Source organism: Phyllostomus hastatus, unplaced genomic scaffold (assembly GCF_019186645.2).
Source record: "Phyllostomus hastatus isolate PE091 unplaced genomic scaffold, TTU_PhHast_1.1 phas_scaffold_345, whole genome shotgun sequence".
NCBI lineage: Eukaryota > Metazoa > Chordata > Mammalia > Chiroptera > Phyllostomidae > Phyllostomus > Phyllostomus hastatus.
The window spans coordinates 779,717-803,372 of NW_025334024.1; the positions used below are offsets into that span (position 1 = coordinate 779,717).

At 51.3% G+C, this 23,656-nt stretch overlaps 1 long non-coding RNA gene across 1 annotated transcript in view; it reads left to right on the top strand.

Annotated features, from left to right (window-relative positions):
• The window catches only part of LOC123805716, a 34,984-nt gene extending 17,366 nt beyond the window's left edge, over positions 1–17,618 (top strand). The window contains exons 2-5 of the long non-coding RNA XR_006783355.1: positions 11,925–12,037; positions 12,435–12,574; positions 13,308–13,441; positions 14,398–17,618. This is a non-coding gene — a long non-coding RNA (uncharacterized LOC123805716). The remainder of the gene's footprint in view (positions 1–11,924; positions 12,038–12,434; positions 12,575–13,307; positions 13,442–14,397) is intronic.
• The last annotated feature ends 6,038 nt before the right edge of the window (positions 17,619–23,656 follow it).

The following is a 23,656-nucleotide window of genomic DNA, read 5'->3' on the forward strand; positions in this document are numbered from 1 at the left end:
AGTAAAACATCTTTCTGTTCACATGGAGTACCTGCACACAGTAGGTTCACCCCAACATGTGTTGAATGAAAAGTTGTGAAGCTCTGCTTTTTTCCTGTGCCCTTGGGGCTGGCCTTGGCTTGAGGACAGCTAGTTGGCATCCAGTGGGTGGATCTTCTTTCCTGTTTATATCTTGCTCCCCCTGAGCCTACCCTCTCCTCTCCACCCCCGTGGCTCCTTGCCCTAAGAGCTCCCAGTGCTCCCCCACCTCCTAGCTCCCTTTGCCTTCAGCCATGGCGGCTGGAGGCATGCATACATTTGACCACACTACCCTGGTTTGAAGCTTTCTGTGCTTCCTCGCTGCCATTGGATTAAGTCCATTCTCCTTATTGCGGCACGACACCTGCTCCTCTTCCTAGGTGTTCTACAACTGAGCTCTAGCATCCCTTCTTCTAGAGGAACTTCCAGGTCCTTACCAGACTGGACGAGGCCCCTCCATGGACTTCCATGGACCTTGTAGGGTCCCTGGGTAGATGTCACTTTTTAAAAAATCTTCATCCGAGAATATGTTCATTGATTTTAGAGACAGAGGAAGGGAGAGAGAGGGAGAGGGAGAGGAACATCAATGTGAGAGAAACATTGATCTGTTGCCTCTTGTACATGCCCCGGCCAAGGACAGAACCTGAAACCTGGAAACTTTTTGTTTTGGTGTACAGAACAATGCTCCAACCAACTGAGCCACCCAGCTAGCATGCACATCGCTTATTTTTTCCTCTATTTCTCCCATCTCACCTTAGTCTTAGAGATTTTTCAAGGCAAACTATTTTATCTCTAGCCCCAGCACCTTGCACATGGTTGATGTTTGAAAACTTTTTGTTAAATAATGAATAGATGAACAACATAACTGAATAAATCATCAAACTTCCCTGGGTCCATCACCTCATATAAAAACAAAGGGGCTAACTCTCCTGTAGTGAAGGACTCTCAGCCTCACTCTTTTCGATGTCTGCTCTGAGAGGTCAGTGGTAGAGGGAGAGCAGTTTCCTCTGCTTTAGTAATTAATTAAATGAACCCACATTTATTGAAGCTAAAATGGGCCAGACACTGTGAAGGGTTTTTACAGAGCACTGTGAAGAGACCCTGACTTCCCAGGTGCTCACTGTCCAGAAGAAGATGCACAAACAGCCAACCACGCACCTGTGATATGGTTCAGTGTGGGGACTGCTCCGCCCCAAAGGGATGGAGGGGAAAGTAACTGATGACGGAGCATCTGAATGGGGTCCAGAGGAATGAGAGGGGCTTTGACAGAACTGGGGTGTTTTCAGAGAGGACATTGCAAATGGAAGGCAATAGGTTGCAAAAGTAAATAGTGGGTCTCTGCTTCTGGCCATGATAAAAACAGTGGGTGTCACAATTACCCTCCTGCTACAAATAACCATTGAACTGGACAAGGTATGTGCTACAAATGTGTTCGGGTGTTGCACAGCAATCAGCTTCACATTCACCCTAGCTTTCTGCCTGGAAGCCCTTCCAAGACCAGCACGAGGATGCAGAGCTCCAATACAGTGCAGTGGTCTCAACAGCAGAGGAAACACAGATGGAAGTCAGGGTTCTGAGGTGACTGCAATTTGCAGAGTACTGAGAGTAGGGAGCTGGCCCAGAAATCTACACAGGTGTTCCCTGAGTCTTTGCATCGTAAGGTGTAATATGCAAGGCGGGACTCTGCAACACCTGGCAGAGAACCACTAAGGGCTGCAAGTAGACTGCAGAGTCTGAAGCTGATGCAGTGCTGGGGTACACTGTGCAGTCCAAACAGCTGGAGCAGACAGACCACACTGAACATCTCAGAACTCAGGAGTGGGGCTATCCTGAGATCCTGCCCTAACAAAGCCCCAAACCAAGCTCTGATAGATCAAGCCAAGCTTCCAGTAACCTCTCTACCAGAACAAAACTCAATACCCTTTAAAACACAGGTGGCAAATACAAGGCCTGTGGGCTGAATCCAGCCCCCCACCTTGTTTTGTCTGGCCTGGCACCTTGTTTCTACCCAGCGGCAGTGCCAAGCTCTCTCTAAACTACTAAGGTGTAGTTACATTTTTACAGTCCTAAAATTACATTCAGCTCTTTGAAGGCAACCACGAGGCTGATGTGGCCCCCAGTGAAAGTGAGGTTGACACTCCTGCTGTAAAGAACACAACACAATCCAGACTCCCAACAACGCAGGGTTGGCAACGTCTAGCATACAATAAAAATTATTAAATATTCCAAGAAGCAGGAAAGTTTAACTAGAAAATAAAAAAGAAGCTCTGGTCAATAGAACAGACCCACAAATGACAAAGATGTTGAAATTACAAAAGAAAGATTTAAAACAAAATGAAAATGTGAGTGAAGAGATGGAAACTCTCAACAGAATAGAAACTGTGAGAGGGGAGAATTGAATGGAAAGTGTAGAACTGAAAAATGCAGAATCGGAAACGAAAATTTCACTGGGGAAGCCTAATAGCAGATCAAACTACAGGAGAAATAATTTGTGAACTTGAAGAGATCCATAAAACACATCCAAATTTAAGCACAGAGAAAAAAAAGAGCCTTTTTAAAAATCAAGAAAGACCCTCAGTGACCTGTGGGGCAATGCCAAACAGTCTATGTGTGTATACAATTTAAGTCCCACAAGGAAAAGAAAGAGAGTTAGCAGAAAAAAATATTTGAAGAAATAATTGATAATTTTCCAAAATTGATGAAAAATATAAACCCACAAATCAATCAAACCTAAGGAGCATAAACATTAAAGAAAACATACTGAGTAACATCTTACAATCAAAGACAAAGACCACTTTAAAAGCTGCCAGAGAAAAAGAGACACATCACAAGGGAACAAAGATGAGAAACACAGCTGATTTCTTTGCAGGCCAGAATACAGTGGAATGACATCCTTAAGAAAAAAAAAATGTGAACCTAAAATTCTATACACTACAAAAAAAAAAGTTCCTTCAAAAATGAAGGTAAGCCCTGACCAGTGTGGCTCAGTTGGTTGGGCCTCATCCCGCAAAGTGAAAGGTCACCAGTTAGATTCCCGGCACATGCCTCGGTTGGAGGTTCAGTCCCCGGTCAGGGCGTGTATGACAGGCGACCAATCAATGTTTTTCTCTCACACTGATGTTCCCCTCTCCCTCTTTCTCCCTCCTTTCCCCCTTCTCTCTCTTTCTTAAAAAAAAGTGAGATACAGGTATTTTCAATACATTAGGAAGGCAAAAACAGTCATAAATGAATATGCACTTAATAAGAGCTTCAAAATATATGATGCAAAAACTAAGAGATCTAAAGGGAGACAAATCCACAATTATGGTTGGAGATTTTAACACTACTCTCTCAGTAACTGATCGAATATGCAGACAAAAGATCAGCAAAGATGTAAACACGGTCGAACGACATGACCTGACCAACGTTACGGGGTGCTCCCCACAACAAGGGCAGAGCACACACATGCATTTTCAAACACACGTGGGGCATTTACCATCAACTGTCTCAGTAAATAGGGGGGAACTAAAATCATACAAGATATATTCTCTAATTATAGTTGGAAATCATTTACACTAAGATATCTGTAAAATTCTCTGAAATGTTTGGAAATTAAACAAAAAAAACCTTTTCAATAACCAATGAGCAAAACGAATCACAAAGAATTAGATAGTATTTTGAACTAAATAATAATGAAAATATGAAATGTCAAATTTTGTGTGCTATAACCAAAGCAGTGCTTAAAGTAAAAGTATATCTTTAAATGCTTGTGTTTAAAAAGACCAACAGTTTTAAATAAAATCTCTAAGCTTCCACCTTGAAAATTTAGAAAAAGATGAGCAAATTAAGTTTAAAATGTAAGAAAGGATATAAGGAGCAGAAATCAATGAAATAGAAATTGAACAAACAACAGAAAAAATGAAAAACCCAGAAAGTTCTTTGAAATATTAATAAAATTAACTCCTAGCTAGATTAGAGAGAGAGACATAGAGAAAGACACAAATTTCCAGTAAGGAGTGAAAGGTGGAACATCACCACAGATCCTATAGACATTAAAAGGGGAAAAAAGAGAATATTACAAACAACTTTACTGCCAATAAATTTGACAACTAGAGGAAATGGACAAACCCCTTGAAGAATACAAATTACCAAACTGACCCAAGAAGAAATAGAAATTCTGAAAAGACATATTTCTGATAACAAAATGAATTTATAATCACCCACCTCCCCCACCACACTCAGGAAAAGGTGGAAGCCATCTGGTCCCAGGAAGGGTGACTCACGGGTTTTGCTGAAGAAGAAAGTTGTGGAAAGGTTAATGCACATGTGGTAACGATGACAGGAGTCATAATGCCACCTGCCCTTTCTGCTTCAGGCATAACGCCAGGTGATTTACCCCACCGTTTCTCACCCTCACAACAACCTTGGTTTGCAGATGAGAAGCTAAGGGGCTTACAGGAGTTCCATTTCTTGCCCAAGTCACACAGGAGGTAGCAGAGCTCTCTGCAAGTGTCCACGGCAAGGCGTGTGCAAGGAGCTGCTTGGAGCCTGCTTCCCACATCTTTTCCTTCCCGCTCCCAGCCTTCAAGATGAAGGACTGAGGCCCCTGTGAGCTGTGGAATCAATCTATGTTTTCAGTGTGGCATCTTTCAGACAACATCCCTGATTGCCCTCTGGATTCAGTGTCTTGTAACTCTTTCATAGCAGGTGCCCTTGGAAATCAGCGGCTCCATTTTATTGATCTATTATTAATAAAACAGAAATATAAATGCATACATACACACACATATGGTAACCATAAAGTTTATCCTCCAAACCAAGACTCTTGGAGAGTGAAAGGAGGTTCTCCTGATGGTTACATCGGGACAATAGGCACAGACCCGGGCTGACTTGGAAACACAAGGACGAATGACTGACCTGACCAGCAGGTGTGACTGTGTCCTTGCTCTCAGGAACTTACTGTAATACAGTAACTTATACTGAGAGTCCCACAATCACTTTACAGTTTGTACTGTGCTCCCAAGCCTGCCCACTACTCTGGTAAGCAGGTAACACTATTATTAGTCCTGCTTTAGGCAAGCTAATTGATTTTCTTGAAGTCAGAGAAAGGGGGCCCATTCCAGGCCTTTCATGGGTTTTGATCGAGAGCTCCTTCCTCTCCTACAATTTTCTGAAAACCTTAGCATACAAACAAAAATCTTCCCTGGCTGGTGTGCCTCAGTGGACTGAGCACCAGCCTGAGAACCAAAGGGTCTCCAACTCAATTACCAGTCAAGGCACATGCCTGGGTTTCGGGCCAGGTGCCCAGTAGGGGGCGCTCAAGAGGCAACCACAGGTTGATGTTGCTCTGCCTCTCTTTCTCCTTCCCTTCCCTGCTCTAAAAATAAATAAATAAAAACTTTTTAAAAACCCATAAATCTATAGCTAACACATCCTTCTTGCCTCCATTTTTGCCTTAGGTGCCAGGAAGTTCAGAATAAAACTTCAGACTGGTGTGGAGTATAATAATTTATGTAATCAACCTGCCACTTCTCTTTGTGAAATTCTGTTATTTCCTTGCATGTCCCAAACCCCTTTTGGAAGGCAGTGGCGTACACATTATACATAACATTTTGAAGGAGCCAATCTGAGTGCACAGGAGGACCTCACAATTCCCTAACCAGCCCTGTCCAACACTGAGTCTCCTGAAAAGTGCCTTTCTGGGGTGTGTCCACATTTCCAGCCCTCTTCTCTGGAGTCAACTTGAGAGTTCTTCCTAAAGGATCCCCGACCCTCACTTTGGGGAGGTGATGGGTGTTTCTGGTGCCTTGAATGGAGCACTAGCTTGGGAGTCAGGCAAGTTTCCCGGACCCTCCAACCCTGCAGGCTGGGACTTGGGCCCCTTCCAGAGCCACCTCTGCAGAGTGCCAGATCTATGAGCAAAAGAATTCATGGCACACAAGGCCACGGGCCTGTCCAAGGGCAGCACAGTCTCTGTGGCTGTACCCAGCCCCTGTTCCAGCCTGTCCACTCGCACTGCCTTTGCCCACATCCCCCTCACAGAGGGCCAAAACATCATCAGCGAAGCCCTTCAATTCCCACCCAAAATCTGGCACCCAGCTGCCCAGCCTCCCTACTCCTGAAACACACAGTATGGGGCTTCCACCACAGCTCACGCATCATTCTGCCTGGACCCAGGTGAGCTGGGAACTTGCCCATTCCCTGGACAGCCACAAGGAGACTCTGCACATTATGAGTCTCCTAAAGCTGGACCTCTTCAGGGTCCCAGGTTGTGGGTGGACCAAGCCCAGCTCATAAGAACTGAGACTGTGGAGTGAGTCTGCTGCTCGCATGATGAGGACACAGGGGCACCTGCAAACCAAGGCCACTGTTCCAGTGCAAAGAACGTCAAGCACTGTTCGATCAGTCCCTGCACTGGTCTGGGACAGTGAGGACCTGAGAGCTGCCTCCGGAGGCTGCCGCCCACTGCCTGCCTCTTCACATTCCCTTTTTGGATGTTTGCTATTTTGTTATTGTTGTTAATTCCTTGCCAGGTGGAACCTGGCACTGTGGGGCTTAATTAAGCTCAACCAGCTGTTGCCAAACCTGGGAATGTGATGCGTGGAGGAGCCAGCCTCAAGCAGCAGTGGGGAGGGGGTGGGGTGGAGGCAGAGAAGCAGGTGGGGCCTCAGAGGCTCTGGGGACTGGTAGCCCCAGGCCCACAGTGGACAGGGTCTGATTTGGGGAGACATGAGGTTGGGCTGCCAGAGGGGGCTTCTTGGAAGGCCTCAAGATGTGGACAGACCAGTACCAGCTGCTGCCCCCACCCCCTATTGATGCATAGACCCCACTCCTGAGAACTAAGACCCTACAGGACAGAGGAAGACTTTGCACAGGGAGCTCCTGTGCAGGAGGACAATTGCCAAGGTCCAGCACCAAGGCTGTGCTGCTCAGCAGCCCCCAGAGAGCACAAGGTGTGGTATGTGGATACATGTGTGTGTGGATGTGTGGTGTGGTATGCATGCATACATGTGGGTTGTGTGTGGTATATATGTGTATATGTATGTGTATGGTATGGTATATGTTATGTGAATGTGTAGTGTGTGAGTGTATACTCATATGTGGTATATACACGAGAAGGTGTACGTGTGTATATGTGTGAGTGTGTCTTTATATGATATGGTGTGTATGTGTGTGTGTATGTGTGTGTACAAAACTGTCCACTTGCCCTGAGATAGTTGTGTTTCATGATTTTGCTTGTCACTAGGGTAATTCCAACTTCTGTGAAAAGAACTAGTTGGTGGGGCCTCCTTTGCATCCAGAAAACTAGCTGCAAGGGAGTCCAAAACCAAATGTTAGCTTTTCAGCCTCTCCAAAGAGAAGAACGGTAGAATTGTGGTTGAGAGAGCAGATCTACAATATCTTCCCCAGTCTAACCTGTGATGGCTTAAAAGCCATCTTTTATTCAGACTTGAACTTCCAAATAACAACCATGGCAACCAAGCATGCTCCCAACTAACGCAATGCAACTTTCCTATGTCCGAACAAGAAGAAGCTCACCTTCTCTCCAATGTCCAAGACTTTTATACTATATTCTTTCCAAAGACCTAAAAAAGGACAAATGAATTTGAATATCCAAATGAATTTGAAATTCACATGCCCTTCAATCCACCAACTCCACTTTCAGAAATTCACCTCCAGTGTGCTTTCCCCGGGCACACAACATGTTTGTAGAGGCAGAGGAGTGAGAACACCCCAAACATCATCACTGAGGAATGACTATAAATTAAATACAACCAAAAGCTCATATTCAAGAGGATTGTAGAAACAAAACTAGACACGTCAAAGGGAAAATGACAAGTCACACAACTGGGTTCCACCGTGGGGTTCTCAGTACTGGCTGAATACTGAAATTATCTGAGAAGTCAAACACAAAATAACTCCTGCCCCAGACACCTCCTGGGATGGGCTTGGAACTTCTGGAGGTGGGAGGGCTCCTTTCCCTTCGTCAGTGTGATGCGCAGCGAGAATGGGACTCACTGTTCTGTACCGGCTGCCGTTTGGGAAGGTCCAGGATGTAAGATGCCAGACACAGGCAGGTTGCTCCCACACTTGCATACTCACTTGGGAATCATGCAGTCACACACACACTCTAGCTCACATGGGTATCACGTGATCATATACGTTTGCACACCCACATCCTTGAATGCTATGTGATGCCATGTGGTCACACAGATACTTGTCTGTGTGTGGCTGTCTCCAGAAGGGTGTGGGGACAGAGGTTCTGGAGTGGGGATTGAGGAGATGTTTTGGGGGCTGCCTTACAGTGCTGGGCATTTGGCTTCTGGTGTTGCTTTTGGCATTTATTCTCCACTTAATGTTAAAATTTTTAATAAAAACGGTGCCTCCTCCAGGTACTGCTCTCTCTCCAAGAATGGATTTCTGACCAGCAATGACCTTGGAATATTATTTGGGGGCAGACAGGCCACCTCAGCACCTCCACTGTGGGGCTCCTATCTCAGCCCTCGGGACTAGGAGCTTGTCACGCAAAGGACCAGATGCTGCCCTCGGTGTGCAAATGACGCTGGCAGGAGCTGATCCCTCTGCAGCCTGCCCTGCTGATGGCTGTGAACAGTTCAGTCTCACTGACACAGGCCTGCTCTGGGTTGGACCCTGGGGAAATAGCCTCATGGAATTAAGCCTGGAATTCAGTTCCCGCCTGGCAAACAGCTGTGTCCCTCACCTGATAATGGATGTTTCAGGGGAGCAATGTGTCCAGATTCCTGAGAAAGCCCATTCCAGCAAGATGGTTCCTACCCAGGCCCTCAGACGCAGAAGGCATCCTTGCTTTCCTCACCTTGACCCTGGGCACTGGCTGCTGCCTGAGGTCCCTCTCCATGGCTGAAATCCCAGTGCTGCTTCTCTGATAGGAGGGTACTGGACTAGGACCACCAGCCATTAGAGTTGCCGGGGACTTATTATAAATTCAGAGTCCCAAGACCACCAGCCAGGATGGATTGAGGCCAATGAATCTACATTTAACAAGCACCCAGGTGGTTCAGATGCCGCAAGTGTGAAGGTCACAGACTCAGAGGGTCTGGACACAGCTCTGAGCGAATGCACTTTGGATGATTTCTTGGTTCTCAGGTTGACAGGGGGAGAGCAGGACTCACCAGGCACCCCAAAGGGAAAGGGGGCAACAAGGAGGTGACCCAGGAAACAGGAGAGGACAGCAGGGACCAGGATGAGGAGAGTGGAGCACAGGCCCCTCAGAGGTGCTGTGGATGCCTGGCCACCTTTGTTCCACCTTCTCAGTCCAGGCCGGTGGGCACTGGGAAGGCTGCCAGGGCAGGTTGGAGGTGGGCTGAGTTTTCACGGAAAAACAGTTGAAAATAGCAGCCATCCAGCAGTCCCTAGAAGTTCCCTCATGGTTTGTTTTTAATTGGATTTAATTATTTTCCATTTAATTGCATTTTTTAAAGCTCTCCCCAGTGGTTTCCTGATCTGAGGATCTCTCCACTTCTCTGTGGGCAGGGGGCTTAGCATGGGTGGGGATGAAGAGACAGAGCCCAGGCTGCCACAGGTCTCTGTGGTCCCACCAAAGCTCCTCGGGGCCCTGGGAGGGCCCTGGGGCTGGGAGCAGTGGAGGTGGGAAGTAAGCTGCTCCATGCTCTCCAATGGGCCAGGCATTGACCAAGGCGCCTGCTCACAGGTCACAGGCACAATCATGAGACACCTGGGGCTGTCCTCCTGGGGTCCCAGCTCACACTTGGGGTGCCGTGTGTTCCCCTCCCCCATGCCAGAGCCTCCTTTCCTCCAGACAGCAGCCCTGAGAGGCTGCTTAACAAGATGCCAGACAGCCAGCTTGCCATCACAGATCCACATATATCTGCACACACACAAGGGGGAACCCCAAAAACTAGGCTTTATTTATAAAAAATCGTGTGTTTATCCTTACACATTTAAACTTCAGTCACCTTCAAAGTTCTCTCCATTTGATGCAGTACACCTATTGAGACATTTTTTCCACTGCTCAAAACTGTTTTTTGACTCTTTGATTTTGATGCCTTTCAGTGCTTCTGCTGTTGTTTTATTTCATCTCTTCCACATTGGCAAAACGTTTCACTTTGAGGACTTTTTTCATCCAGGGAAACAAAAAATTTACTCAGGGAGAGAGCAGATTAATAGGGAGGATGGGGTATGGGAGTCATGCTGGTTTTGGTTAAAAACTGCTGAACACTCAACGTGGTGTGGGCAGGTGCGCACGTAAATCACTCATCATCACATGGGCAAACAAATTGAGTTTTCAAAAATAAATTCACTGAAGCTGAATTCAGCCTCTCACAACAACTCCAGCTGGTACATGGATACAGACGGGTTCCTCGAACACTCACGTAGAGAAGCCTGTACAAGGGGCCCACCCTCCAGAAAATAATTCTGGAGATACACACACACACACACACACACACATCTCCATACATCTCTAATAACATAGGCACACATGTGCACATGTATGCAGTGGGTCGGCTTCTTGGGCAGAGCTGTGTTGGATTCTTGCACAGGCTTGCTCAGGAACGCAAAGGTGGAGCATGTGAGAAGGAGAATCGTGGCAAGTAACTCCCTGGAAAATACCCTCCTTAGGAACCATGATTATTGAAAAATGGCATCAACACTGGAATTCCTCTTCTTTTCTGGAGACATGTCAGTGAAAGTGTGCCACCTTGTCTGAGTCCCAGCCCATCACTGTCTCTGTCTCTCTCTCTGCCACTGTCTCTTTGTGTCTCTTTCTCTCCTGCTCTCTTTCTGATTCTCTTTCTTTCCTCCACTCCCCCATCCTTCCTGACACTTTCTTGCCTCTCACCTGGCTCAGGCTGCCTGGAAAAAGTTGGATGGGGTGTCAGGGTCCCAGGGTAAGGGAGTAACATTTCCCACAAGACTGTGGTTCAGCACCATGGCCAGAGGTGCAGTTCTAGAAGGACCTCTGCCCCCAGACATTTTACACCACGCTGGGCCCCACACCCTGTGTCATCACCACCCAGTGCTGCATTTATTTGCTTGTAATTCCCTGGGCGAGCACAGCCAGCGCAACAGAAACAGCTGTGACCCCCTCTGTGCTGGTGGTGCTGCCTGTAACTCATGCAGCTCATTTAAACCCCATATCTGTCCGTGAGGTCAGCACTATGATGCTCATTTTGCAGATGAGAAAATTGAAATTCAGAGCAGGAAGTGATTGGCTCAGGGTCCCACAGCTTGAAAGAGGAGGATCCAGGGGTCACACTGACCACATACACTGCCTCCCCCATAGTTTATGCATCTTCCTTGCAAGGCTTCAGCTCATCTACCCACAGTCTACATCTGGGCACACTGGGGCTGCGTATCCATCGGTGCCACACCTTCTAGAGGAGGTGGGCCTGTCCCAGAGCCACAGGGACTGTGCCATCCACCCAGAAGCAGCCACGGCCCAGCCTGTCATGAGGAGTAGGGGAGGGGCAGATGGGTCAGCCGTGGCTCCCCATGCCCACTGGGTACCCACTTTCAAGAGAAAGAGGTCCTATTATAATTCTCATTAATGATTACTAATGATTGCTGATATTTGCTCAGAGCTTGCTGCTGACTAGGAGCTCTGGATCTGGGTGAGCTGGCATTTGCTTATGAATGAAGCCAGATGCAGAAGCATACCAGCCTCAGGGGAGGCGAGAGATGGCAGTGGCGGCCAACGCGATGAGGACCAGTTACGAGGATGAGAGCTGGCAGAAACAGCCACCACTGGCCAGAGGGCAGTGGCCCTAATGTGCAGAGTCCAGTGCTTCCAAAGATGTGGGGGGCTCTTCACAAGCACACGTGTGCCCCAAGAGTTAGGGGAATGGGGAATTTGGATATCCTGTCCTGTGCTTTCTGAAACACGTCCTCTTTGCGTTCTGTAAATTTTCCTTTGAATGTGCTTGCAGATACTGGCTCAGCCGGGACACCTCGTCGTCCCATCTGCCACTGGGATCCCAGAGGCGGGAGAGCAGAGAAGTGCTGCAGAAGGGCCTGACGGAAGCAGTGCCTGCCTCCACAGGTGCGCCCTGCTTACCACTCGCAGCACCTTGCTGGGGAGTGCCCAGGGTTACCCCATCCACAGACAAGGAAACAGAGGGTCAGAGAGGAGAGGGGCCTCTCTAGGTGCATCCCACCAGGAGCATGGAGCCAGCGGACCGAGTGTAGCTAGCCTGCCTGCACGTCAGTCCCCTCAGCTGTGGAACAGATGCGACAGGGGCGCCCACCTCGCTGTGTCGCTGTGAGCGTCGACCAGTGAGTCTGTGAAGCAAGAGAAGAGCGGGAGTGGCTCGTGAACGGGATCGGCGATCCTTACACTCACACCGTGCCCCCAAAACCAAAGCTGCACAAACAGTGTTTACTTCCTCTGTGTGTGATGCACACTGATGTTTTTAAAAATGTTGGTCTTTACCCACAAGTTAACCTCATGGCCCATGCGTCTAAAAAGCCTTGCTGCTGACATGGGAAGAACCTCACCTGGAAGAAGAGCGCCCCTGGGAGAGAGCCTGGGACCTGCCCACCTCCCTCCGAGGTCCTATCTGCTCGGCCAGGGGTCTTGGTATGTTGTTTTGGGAAAATGAGGTCCTCACCCTTCCCTTTGTCCACTCCGTGGAAACCTGCCTATGACATGCTTGACAGAGGAATGCGGGAGGTGCACCATGAAGAGAAGCATGCACAGGGAAGGGGAGACAGAGGGCAGGAGCCACCTTGGCGGGGCTCTGCTCAGCGGCTTCAGCATCTTTTCTTTAGGTGCCAGTAAGTAGGACCACCTCGTCCACGCATTCAACTGTCACTGAGGCCGGAATGCCACCAGTGTTCACTGACGTGGAGACATGCCAGTACTCTGCATGTCCCTTCGTCTCTTGGCTTTTCAGTGCACAGACCCCAGACATTCACCTGCCAGTCTCAGCATCTCTTTATCTGGCTGCTGGAGCCCACCTGAAAGCTTGCTTCGGGGGTAGCCCAAACCAAGACAGCTGAGTGTGAGCTTTGTGCCTGGGTGCTATGTGCCAGGGTACAGTCAGTATGCTGGGGTGCTATATGCCGGGGTGCTGTGTGAAGTGGTGCTATGTGCTGGGGTGAAGTCAGTGTGTCAAGGTACTGTGTGCACAGGTGTGGAATGCTGGGGTGCTGTGTGCCCAGGAGGAGCCGGATGTGTTCTTGTACTCCTATTGGGAGAAGCCCTCCAGGGTCTTCTACGGCCAGAGGTCTGGTTTGTTTGGCCCACCTGTAAGCTCACCTTCTCTCTCTCTCTCTCTCTCTCTTTCTCTCCCCCCCCCTCTCTCCTGCAGCCACCTCACCACAGGAGACTACCTCAGGCCTCTGCACAAGCCAGTTCCTCTCCCTGAAGGTCCTTTCCTTCCTCCTGCCTTTTGTCCAAGCCCAGCTTTTCTGAGGACGTGGCATCTGAGCAGACTTGAAGGAGGTGAGGGAAGGAGCTGAGTAGACATTTGGAGGAAGGGGACTCTTAAAAGGCAATGTAGCATGTGCAAAGGGCCAGTGCAGACCAAGCCTGGCAGTAAGCCCGACAAGCACACAGGAGGCCAGGGCCTTGGGATCAGGGCATGGAAGTCACAGAGGGATCCAGGCAGACCGGCTGGACCCCTGTCACATTCCTTACTTTCCCTTTGTAATTTGTTTGTGTGGTTGTTTGTTCAGCCTTTGTCTCTGTCAGCAAGCAAGACAGCTCAGGAGGAAAAGGCTACACCCCATGCACAAAGCACTCGGAAGGGTGAGGCTGCCGGCAGCCCCGCCTACAGAGTCCCAGTGCCAAAGTCAGGCCGTTTCCTTCCAGAATCACTGCAGTCTCCAAAGACCCCAGCTGGGACACCACTCAGCCCCCTTCCCTGACAGCAGTGACCTCCGTCAGGTGTCTGGACCGCCACCCCTCCCCCCCCCCCCCCCCCACTAATCTCGGTCCCTCCACCTGAGTCTGCGAACTTCACTTCCAAGTGAAACTACAGACATGGAAACAATGGCTGAGGAGAGGTGGGAGGGAAGGAAAGTGAGGAAGTGTCAAGCTCTTGACGGATGCGCCCTAAACTCTGTATTTTCCACGGCATTTAAATGCCTGCAAGCGGATTAATAAGGTCTCGGTCACAGCAGCAGCGGTCTATATTTAATCTATCTGGAACGCCAGTTGGCCGGGCTGTGTGAATATTGATGGCCGGGAGGGATTGAGGACGGGCAGCCTGGCACCGGCTTTATCTCTCTGGCGCAGGCGGCTTGGCCCTTATCAGGCCGGCCCGGCTGCTGCAGCTGCGTCTTCAAGGGCCCGCGCCCCGCCTTCCGCTGCCTGCTTTGTAATCAGAAGAAGAGAAGTTGCTGCCTTGATATTTCCATTTTTATCTCCTTTATTTACTTCATTTTAATGTCTTTCAGGGAATATCTTCTTTGCACCAAGGCAAGGCAAGGCTGACGGTCGCTCACATCTTTCGGCTGCCCCTGGCCAGGCTGGGACATGGGGGAGGAGGAGTGAGGAACGGGTGAGGGGCGCCATCCCATCCCTGCCCTGCTTGCCCTCAGTCTCCCTGCTTCTCCCAGTCCCTGACGCCTCTCTCCTGTCTGCCTTTTGATTCCTTCTTTTTGTGGGTTCTCTCCCAAATGATTCGCACCCGCCAGCTCCAAGCCCCCTCGCTCTGCCCGTCCTCACCCCTCACCCACATCTTGAATGCCAGCCCAGCCCTGATGATGAGGGATTAATTACAAGCAGCCTTAACCCACAACCCGGAGGGTGATCCCAGGAGCTGGGGCAGATCCTTTGTTCCTAAGAGGAGCCTGTCACGGTTGAGGAACAGGCAGGTTCAAGCCTCCTGCCCCCCACCACCGCCATAGATCTGGGGGAGCCGTGATTATCTCCTTTCCCAGAAGAGGAAGCTGAGGTTCCGAGAGGTTATCAGTCACAGTCACCTTGCTCAGCGCTGGCAACTCTTGACAGAGAGAGGAATTGCCAAGAGGCCGGGCCTGCGGAGACAGTCTTGGTCCAGCACGGGGCAGGCGCCGAGGTCTGCTCACCTCACCTGTGTCTCCTCCCTCCTCTGCGAGGCGGGACGGTCCTCCCCACATGACAGCGAGCAAAGACAACCTGTGCAGCAGCTCATGGGAAGGGCCAGCCCGTGGAGCAGCAAAGGGGGCTGCCTCCTCTGTGCCCCTGGTTTAGTGTCATCGGTGCCCCTGTAGTGGACTGAACAGTTTCCCCAAAAGATATGTCCACATCCCAACCCCCAGAACCTGTAACTGTGACCTTGTTTGGAGGAAGGGTCTTTGCAGATGTGATTAAGTGAAGAATCTCAAGATGAGGTCATCCTGGATTAGGGTGGCCCCAAATCCATTGACTAAGGTTTTCATAAGGGAAGAGAAAGATTTAGACACAGAGGGAGAGGCCATGTGAGGACAAGGGCAGAGGTTGGATGGGTGTGGCCCCAAGCCAAGGCATGCCTGGGGCTCCCAGGAGCTGGAAGAGGCAGGAAGGACCGTTCCCCAGAGCCTCCAGAGGGAGCGCAGCTCTGTGACACCTGGATTTCAGACTCTGCCTCCAGAACTGGGAGGGAACAGATTCTTGTTGTAGGCCTCCCATCTGACCTCACAGCAGCACCAGGACATTCCCAGCATCCCCCACCTGGCTGAGAGCCCCCGGTGGGCATGGATGGCAGTATTCCGATCCACTCTAAAGCTGCAGCAACAAGCCTGGTGCCTGCAATCACAAAGATGCTCAGTGGAAGTTCATTGGACAAGTGAATGAACCCAGGGGTAAGGATGGGGTCTGAGCATGTAAGAGCTCAGGTGACCGGGAAGCCACACACAACAGGTTAGTGTGCTGAGCTCAAGAAAATCAAAGGCAACGGGACAGCATGCTCCCCCCGCAACTCCCATGTGCAACCACATTTCTAGCTCCTCATATCGGGGTACGTGTGCCATCTTGGGGTTCCACTTCCTCCCCGGAGACGCAGAGATGCTGGCTCCGGAGACCCGAGCAGGCTCTGTTCCAGCCACCGAGTGGGGGACAGCTGAGTGGGTGGGTGTGGTTCTCCATTCACGTGGACATTTCTGTGAGTGGGAAATGAATTTTGGGGAGCAATTTGCTCTGGCAGCCGGCCTGGCCTGCTCTAACTAACAGTGGCCATCCTCCAAGAACAGCGATCCTCATGTTTGTGAGCGTGGAACCCCATCCGAGGGATGTGGGAGACATTTTGCGTCCTCACAAATGGTGTGACAGCCAGGGGCTGCCCCAGGAAGGGATTGGGATGGAAATAGTGCAGTTGATCTAAAAAGCAGAAAGCCAGCGTCCGTGGGGAGGGCAGCCGTGTGCCGCTTGGGATGTGTTATTTTCCAGATTTCATGCTGGAGAACAGAAAGGAGAGGCACTGCTGGGGATCGATGTGGTTTCTGTCACTAAAGAGAGAAAGGTCAAGGCTGGAGATGATGCATTGCCGCACCGCCGGGAGCCACAGAGGTTCTTGGCTAAGCTGTTGTTCCCGCCAGCGGCCTGAGGAGACCACACCTTATGGGGTCATCCCCTCACCCCCGCAGACCCAGGCCTGCCTATCACCAAGACCTCCCTTGCACATGGGACCAGGCATGAGGGTGGGTATATGAGGGCCACTCTCATTGGGCCTCGGGTGATTGCATCTGGGAGGGGGTGGGCAGAAGCGGGATACTCAGCGGTGGTCAGAGCAAGAGAGAAGCGCCCTGGCTGGAGGGGAAGGACCCCCAGGAGGATGGAGGCAGGACATGTTTGGGCCCAGGACCCATGTGTCCCCGCACGGAGGGGAATGTTTGGGGAGCTGTCCATCTGGCCAGGGTGGCAGACATGTGAAGGAGCGAGCAGAGAGTGAGAAAGGATGAGTATTACTGGGTTAACCCATTGGGGTCCCGGCGAAGAGGCTCCCCCAAAGAGGTCACAGTGGGAGATCTGGGGGAGCTGCTCACACCTAGATTCCTCTTTCTTACACACGTGTGTCCCACACCAGCGGGTCACTAGGGGGGTGGAGGAGCAAGTACAGTGGGCCCAGGAGACTAGGCTAGGAGGAGATGGGAGCTGGAAAAGCCTGGAGGAAACTAGAGGACGTACAGGTCACGCAGGGCAGTGACAACACAGCCAGAACAGGCCTCCCATAGCCTGGCAAGGGTGTGAGTGGGCAGATGACAGCCCCTAGGATTGCATCCCAGCTGTCACCCTGATTCCTCACAACCAGCACAAAGGAGACACTGTCATCACCCCAGTGTGCTGCCAGAAATGCAGGGGCCAAGAGCTGGAAGGTGCGGTCGGTCAGGACGAGGCAGAGCCACGGGGCAGGCCTCCTGCTCCCAGACAGGGTCAGGGCCCCTCCACAAGTAAGGGCCATTCGAATGCCAAGTGAAAAGCCCTCATTAGCTAATAAAAAGTGCTTGCCTTCCCTTGTCACGTAATTAATGGGATCTAGGACGTCAATTAAGCTCTGTCCAACTTGCAAAAGGCCACAGTCACAGCTCCACAGACAGGCCAGTGCTGGGCAACTCCCAGCCTCACCCACCTGCCTCTGCCTCAGCGAGGCTGCTCCTTGCTCCCCCTTTCCCTTTGGACACCCTCCCACCAAAGATGGGGAGCACAGCTGGGCGCTGGGGCTCTTCCCCCTCTCCCAGCCGGGATACAGGCTCCAGCCCTGGTCAGTCTGCTGTGACTTGGGGCTTTGTGCTCTTCCAGTTAAACTTAAACCTGCTTGATCCTCCTTGGAGCCCTCCCGCCACCCCCCCATCCCCTCCCAGCCCCCCACCATGCCCTTTATCCCAAGCCCCCAGAGATGGCCCTTTCCTTCCCGCCTCACCCTATTTGATCCCAGGGGCCTCCCCAGTGAACTAAAACCCTCGGACTCTCCCCCTCTCTGCTCCTCACTCCCAGAACCAGACCAACTTCCCAGCCTCTCCAACCTCCCTTTCTCCCTGGCCTGCCAGGAGCACAATGTCAGACCCTGGCTTCCTGCCCCAGTCGCCCCCGCTCCTTGACCCCCCATCCAGCTCCCTGTCCTAGTTCTGCTCGAGGTAATCAGACCTCAGGGATTCCACCTGCAAACACCTCTTGGGTCAATCCAGGTGCTTGGTCTCTGGGGCCTGAGTCCAGATCAAGGCCCACAGCCACTCACCTGGTCCTCCCAGATACCTTCTGGCTCCAGAGCTGTGAGAGAAGACATTTCAAGCTGCCCTGTATGGACCTTTGTTGTGGCCGCCCCAGGACACTCATCCAGTGGGCAAGGTAGCCCGGGCCCAGGCTGTGAAACACCCTTCTTAGCACATGGGGCGTGGACACTGGGATGTGATGAGGGGCCCAGGGCTGGGGTGTGGGCAGTGGCAGCACCCACACTGTCACTTTCACAAAAGTGCCAGGGAACTTGATAAGGAAAGGAGGTCCTTGCCAGGAAGTGCATCATTAGAGATGTACCACCCGCCACCTGGGACACCATCAAAGGCCTCCGAGGACTCTGACCTGGGGCTGGGAGGCCAGGTGAGGAGGGGACACAGGCCGCCCAGGGGAGGGGCTGTCCCTAGAGCTGAGAGAACGAAGGTGCAGATGGGTTAGGGACAATGATAATCGCCACACTTAACGAGCTCTACATGCCTCAGCCTTTGCTGGGCACATGGCATATTTTAGCTCTCACACACCCCCACAGGGTAGGGGCTACCTGGAGGACCTAGAAGTACAGGCAGAACACAGGACCTGCCCGAAGTGTGCGGTGAGCAGAGAGGCCTGTGTGAGGCCAGGCGGCCTGGCATCAAGGCTCATGCTCCACTGCTGGTTCTTGGGGTGTGGATAGTATAGTTGAGGCTGAGGCCACCCCCCGGGCTGGCATGCCATGTTGCCAGCCTCCTCCTCTGCCAGGAATGTGCTGGGATGCATCAGGCCACAGGAGAGCCAGCGCAGGTTGCCCGGCCTGCTGCCAGCAGAGCGAGCTGCCAGGCCGGCCAGCTGTGAACCAGGATGCCGGTGGCCAAGGGGCACCGCTTCCCATCTGTCTACTCTCCCAGGTGGCACCTATTTTTAGTGCCAAGGACTGAGAGCTGTGGGGTGGGCTCAGGCTCTGCAGGTGGGGTGCCCAGCACAGGGAAGCTCAGTCAGGGCCACGGGCCAAGAGGCCAGCAGGCTGGAGAGGGTAGCCTTCCAGGGCTGGCTGCCCCTTCTCCTCTTGAGCCCCCTGTCTGCATTCCCTGGACTTCCTTTCGCCTTTCTCTCTGGTGACACCCTTGCCACCTGGCCATCAGGACACCATGCTCCCCAGCTCTCCCCACAGCCTCTCTGCTGGCCCCATAATTTAGGAAAGTTCAGGACTTGGTCCCTGGGTTTCTTCCCTCTCATTTGCACCTTCTTCCTGCCTAGCTTAGATCCCCCTTTCCCCCTGGCAACTCCCTCACTCACACACAGGACCAGAGTGTCCCTGAGCGCTGTTGCCCAGCCATCTCCCCAGCAGGCGCCTGCAATGAAGCACTCGGGTGAGCTCCCAGCCTTCTTCCACCAGCCCACCTCACCTGGGTGGCCGCCCTCTCACACACCTTAGTGTCCTTCTAACCCCTCCTACTCCCCACACCCACCTGTCAGCTCTACCTTCACCAGCCTCAGAATCAGCCTCCCCACTCCCTGGCACCCCTGGGTCCAGGCCACCATCAGCTCTTCTGGGCTTCTCACCACGGCTGCTCATTCCCCTCGTCCCGTTTGACCAGTCCATAGCTCCACCCTGGTGACAGCCTTACCCATGCAAGGCCCTGTGGCTCTGCATGACCTCTGACCCCACCATCTACACCCCCACTCCAACCACGATGGTCATAGCGGTGAACACCAAACCAGCTCCTGCCCCAGGTCCTTTGTGCCTTCTGCCTTGTCCACATCCTCCCTCACCTTCATGTCTTTGCTCTAACGTCCGCTCCAGGGGCAATCACCCCAGCCTGGCCCCCCCCATCTGCTGCACTCCTGTACCCCACGTCCCTTCCTGGCTGCAATTTCTCCACAAGTGCATCACCCACTAGCAGAGTATAGATCCCACTTACTTGTTTTGTTTATTTTCTGTCTCCCATCATGGGGATTTGTGTCCATTTTGCTCATGCTGTGTCCCCACTGCCTAGAACAGCACCTGACACACAGTAGGTACTCAATGAACCTTTGTTGAGTTAGTTACTCATAATTGCTCAGACTTGGGGGAAGGAGACAGATGCACAGGAAGACCATTTCTGAATGGGGAGATGTACAGGTGTGGCACAGCATGGCGTGCCCTACGTAGATGAAGATACCTGGTTGGATGCAGCCAGATACTCAGCCTCCCAGAAGACCAGGCAGGTCCCCCAAGCTGGTACCTGCCTCCAGATTTCACTACCTTTCCCTTCTGACTCAGACAATGATGAGAGCAGATCCCAGCCCGCCCCACCCTGTGGGGGCACCTGACCCAGCAAGAAGATGTGGGGTTTGGCTGGCCCGTGCTGGAAGGCCAGGCCCCAGGCAGGATCAGACCCTGAGGCTGCAGGACAGAGGGAGGTGGGATGACAGGTTCAATCAATGTGAATGCAGCTCCATGACACAAGACTGTCACCCTGGCAAGAACTCCAGAGGCAGTTGGTGCTTTTCCCCCCAGGATGGCACTGAGAAGAGGGGAGAAAGGAAAGCTACCCCAAGTGCAGAAGGGTCACACCTGCTGTGTGGATGCCGCCGAGAGGCATCAAAATCCCGAGGGAGGGCCAATGAAGCCAAAGACACTCTGTGTGCAGTGACAAGGAAGGCGCAGGTGGGGGGGCACCAAAACCCAGGAGAAGCCCAGTGACAGCTGTTCTCTGCAGGCCAGGTGGCTGAAGGAGATGGTGCCCAGAACTGGCCTCCCTGCTAGCTACAGGGACTACAGGAGCCAAAATAACTGAGGGCAGGTGGGCAAGTTGGTGATGCAATGGACACAGGTTGAAGTGGCAGGTGGGGCTCAGCTGCAGAGACCTGTGGAGGGTAATGGAACAGGGTGCCCAACAGGTGCTGCTAATCCACGAGGCCAGAGTGCCAAGAGTAGCTACCCTCCTCCCAGACAAGTGCTCCTCCTCTGCCTGGTTCTCAGACTGAGCCAGTTTCCAGATCCGGAAGGCACTGACAGGGTTAGTGGGCCCGATGAGAAAGGCCCTGCCAGGGTGCAGTGAGTACATCCATGTGAATCCTGTAGGCCTGCCCCACAGGCCATTGACCGAGTGTCCAGTCATCGAGGAAAGCCCGTAACCATCAGAGGGTCATTGGAAACAGTGCCCAAGCAGCACCTGTGCCCTGTGAGAGTGGGGACATGTGGGGGCCTGCTGGTCATCTCCCTGGCCACTGACTATGTAACCCGATTAGCACACTTGGGAAGTGCAGAGTCCTCACGTTGTTCCTGGTGGGGCAGGCCAAGTGGAAGTCTCTAAATTTTTAGCCCCATGCCCCACAAGACAGTAAGTCAAAGATAATACCATTTCCAGGGAATAGCAGATTCATGTCACCCTTAAAGACTTAGAGAGTACAGGGGGTAGCCCTGTCTTACCCCCATTTAACTCTCTAGTCTGGTCCCTACAAAAGCCAGATTGTCAATAGCAGATAACAGTGGACTGCATGCATTTAAGCAAGTGGCCCGAGTTGTAGAAAATGGGCCAGGCATGGCATCTTTGCTGGGTGATGTCAGTGCAGCTCCCACCTAATGTGGTAAGCAACCACTCACGTAGCAAATGAAGGCTCTTTTCATTCTATCAGGAAAGGGGTCTGCAGGTGTGCACAACAGCGTGCATTTCAGGTCTGCCCCAGCGCCATGGTAGATCTCCAGCCCACTGTCTACTTCACCTGCATACCCAGCAGAACATCACAGTGGTCCACAGAGCAACGACACCAGGCTAACTGGATCAGATGAGCAAGAAGCACACTGGAGGCCTGGGTGAGATTTATGCACACCAGACCATGGACATAAATCATGCAAAGATTCAAGGGTGCACCATATCAGTGAAAAAATGCAAGGACCACGTTGTCTGGGGTGTGCTAGAATGTACCCTCCAGACTGAAGAACAATTTCAGCTTGCACATCCCACCACTAAGAAGTGGGGCTTGGTCAGGCACAGGAGGTGTGGAGGCAGTGTACTGGAGAATAGTGCTTCAGTGCTGGAACCATGTTCCAGGGGCATAAATGCTGCCAGCTTTGAGGAGCCCAGGCAGGGAAGGGCTCAGCAGCAGGCCCAGGCTGTGGTATAAGCAGTCCTGCCACTGATCATCTGGTCTGGTGTGTCCTATAGCCCAGGGACATCTGTGGTGAGAAAAGACACCATGTGGTATCCATGGAAAACTCCAACAGGAGAACTGAAAGGCAGACACTGAGGGTTCTGGAGAAGGGCATGCCCTCTGCAGTAGAGAATGATATCCCACTCAAAAGGAAGCTCCTGCATGCTGCCAGGTCTTGAAAAGACCAAAAAACTGACCAGATATAGCAAGTGACAATGCAGCCAGAGCTTCCCGTCATGAGCAAGGCTGTGTCAGCCCCACCAAGTCTTAAGGCCAGCAGCCACCCATCATCTGACGGAAGTGGTACAGGCAGGACGGGTGGGTACAGACAGCTGCATGAGGAAACAGCCCCCCACCTCACCCACCAGCACCCCTCTCTCAGTGTACATCTATAGCTACATGGGGGCTGTATGATCACCTGACAGGGGAGGTTCTCGGGTGGTCATTCCTGGGTGTTGCTGTGAGGTAACAGTGGCAAGCTGCTGCTCTACAACCCCACTAGGGTGTCACCTTCAAAGAGTGGTGAGCAGAATCCTCCAAGGTCAGGGCTCTGAACGGCACACTCACTCATCCACTTCGAGAGGAGAGGGGACTGGCTCAGGGTAAGGATAAGCATATAAAAGCATAGGCAGTGGACAATGGCCTGGCCTGGTCATGGGCCTTGAAGGAGAGAGATTGGAAATTGGGTTCTGGGCTGAGGCATGTGGATGGACATATGGGAGTGGGGACTGAGTCTGAGGCTGTGTCCCCCTGTCTGTCACACGTCCTTTCTCTTTGGCTACTGTCATGATTGTCTTTAGCTTTCAACAGTTTGACTCCTACGTGCCTATGTCTGGTTTCCTCTCTATTTATTCTGAGGTTCGCTGCACTTCTTGGGTCTGTAAATCGATGCTTTCCATCTAATTCAGGAAGGTTTTGACTGTTATTTATTTAAATATTTTATGCCCAATTTCTATCTCCTTCCATTCTAAGATTCCAATTGTAAATATATTAGAGTTTTATATTGATCTGCAGACCACTAGACTCTGTTCTTTTTTTTCAGTGTTTCTTTAAAATCACTACTGTGTAAAGGAGATTATTTCTATTGCTCTGTCTTCAAGTTCATGAACACTTTCCTCTATGATTTGTAACTGATGTTAATTCCATTTGGTGAATTTTTAAATTTCAGATATGTACTTTTTAGTTCTAGAATTTCTACGTGTTTCTTTATTAAGTTTTATCTTTTTCTGCTGGGAAATCCCATTGTTCCCTCATTATGAACATCTTTTTTTAAAAAAAGCATTTTTACACATTTGTAATAGCTGCTTTGAAGTCCTCATTTACTAAGTCTAATATCTGGGTCACATGCATGCCTACTACTACTAACTGATTTCTCCATAGACTCTGGGTTAAATTTTGCTCTTTCTTCACATG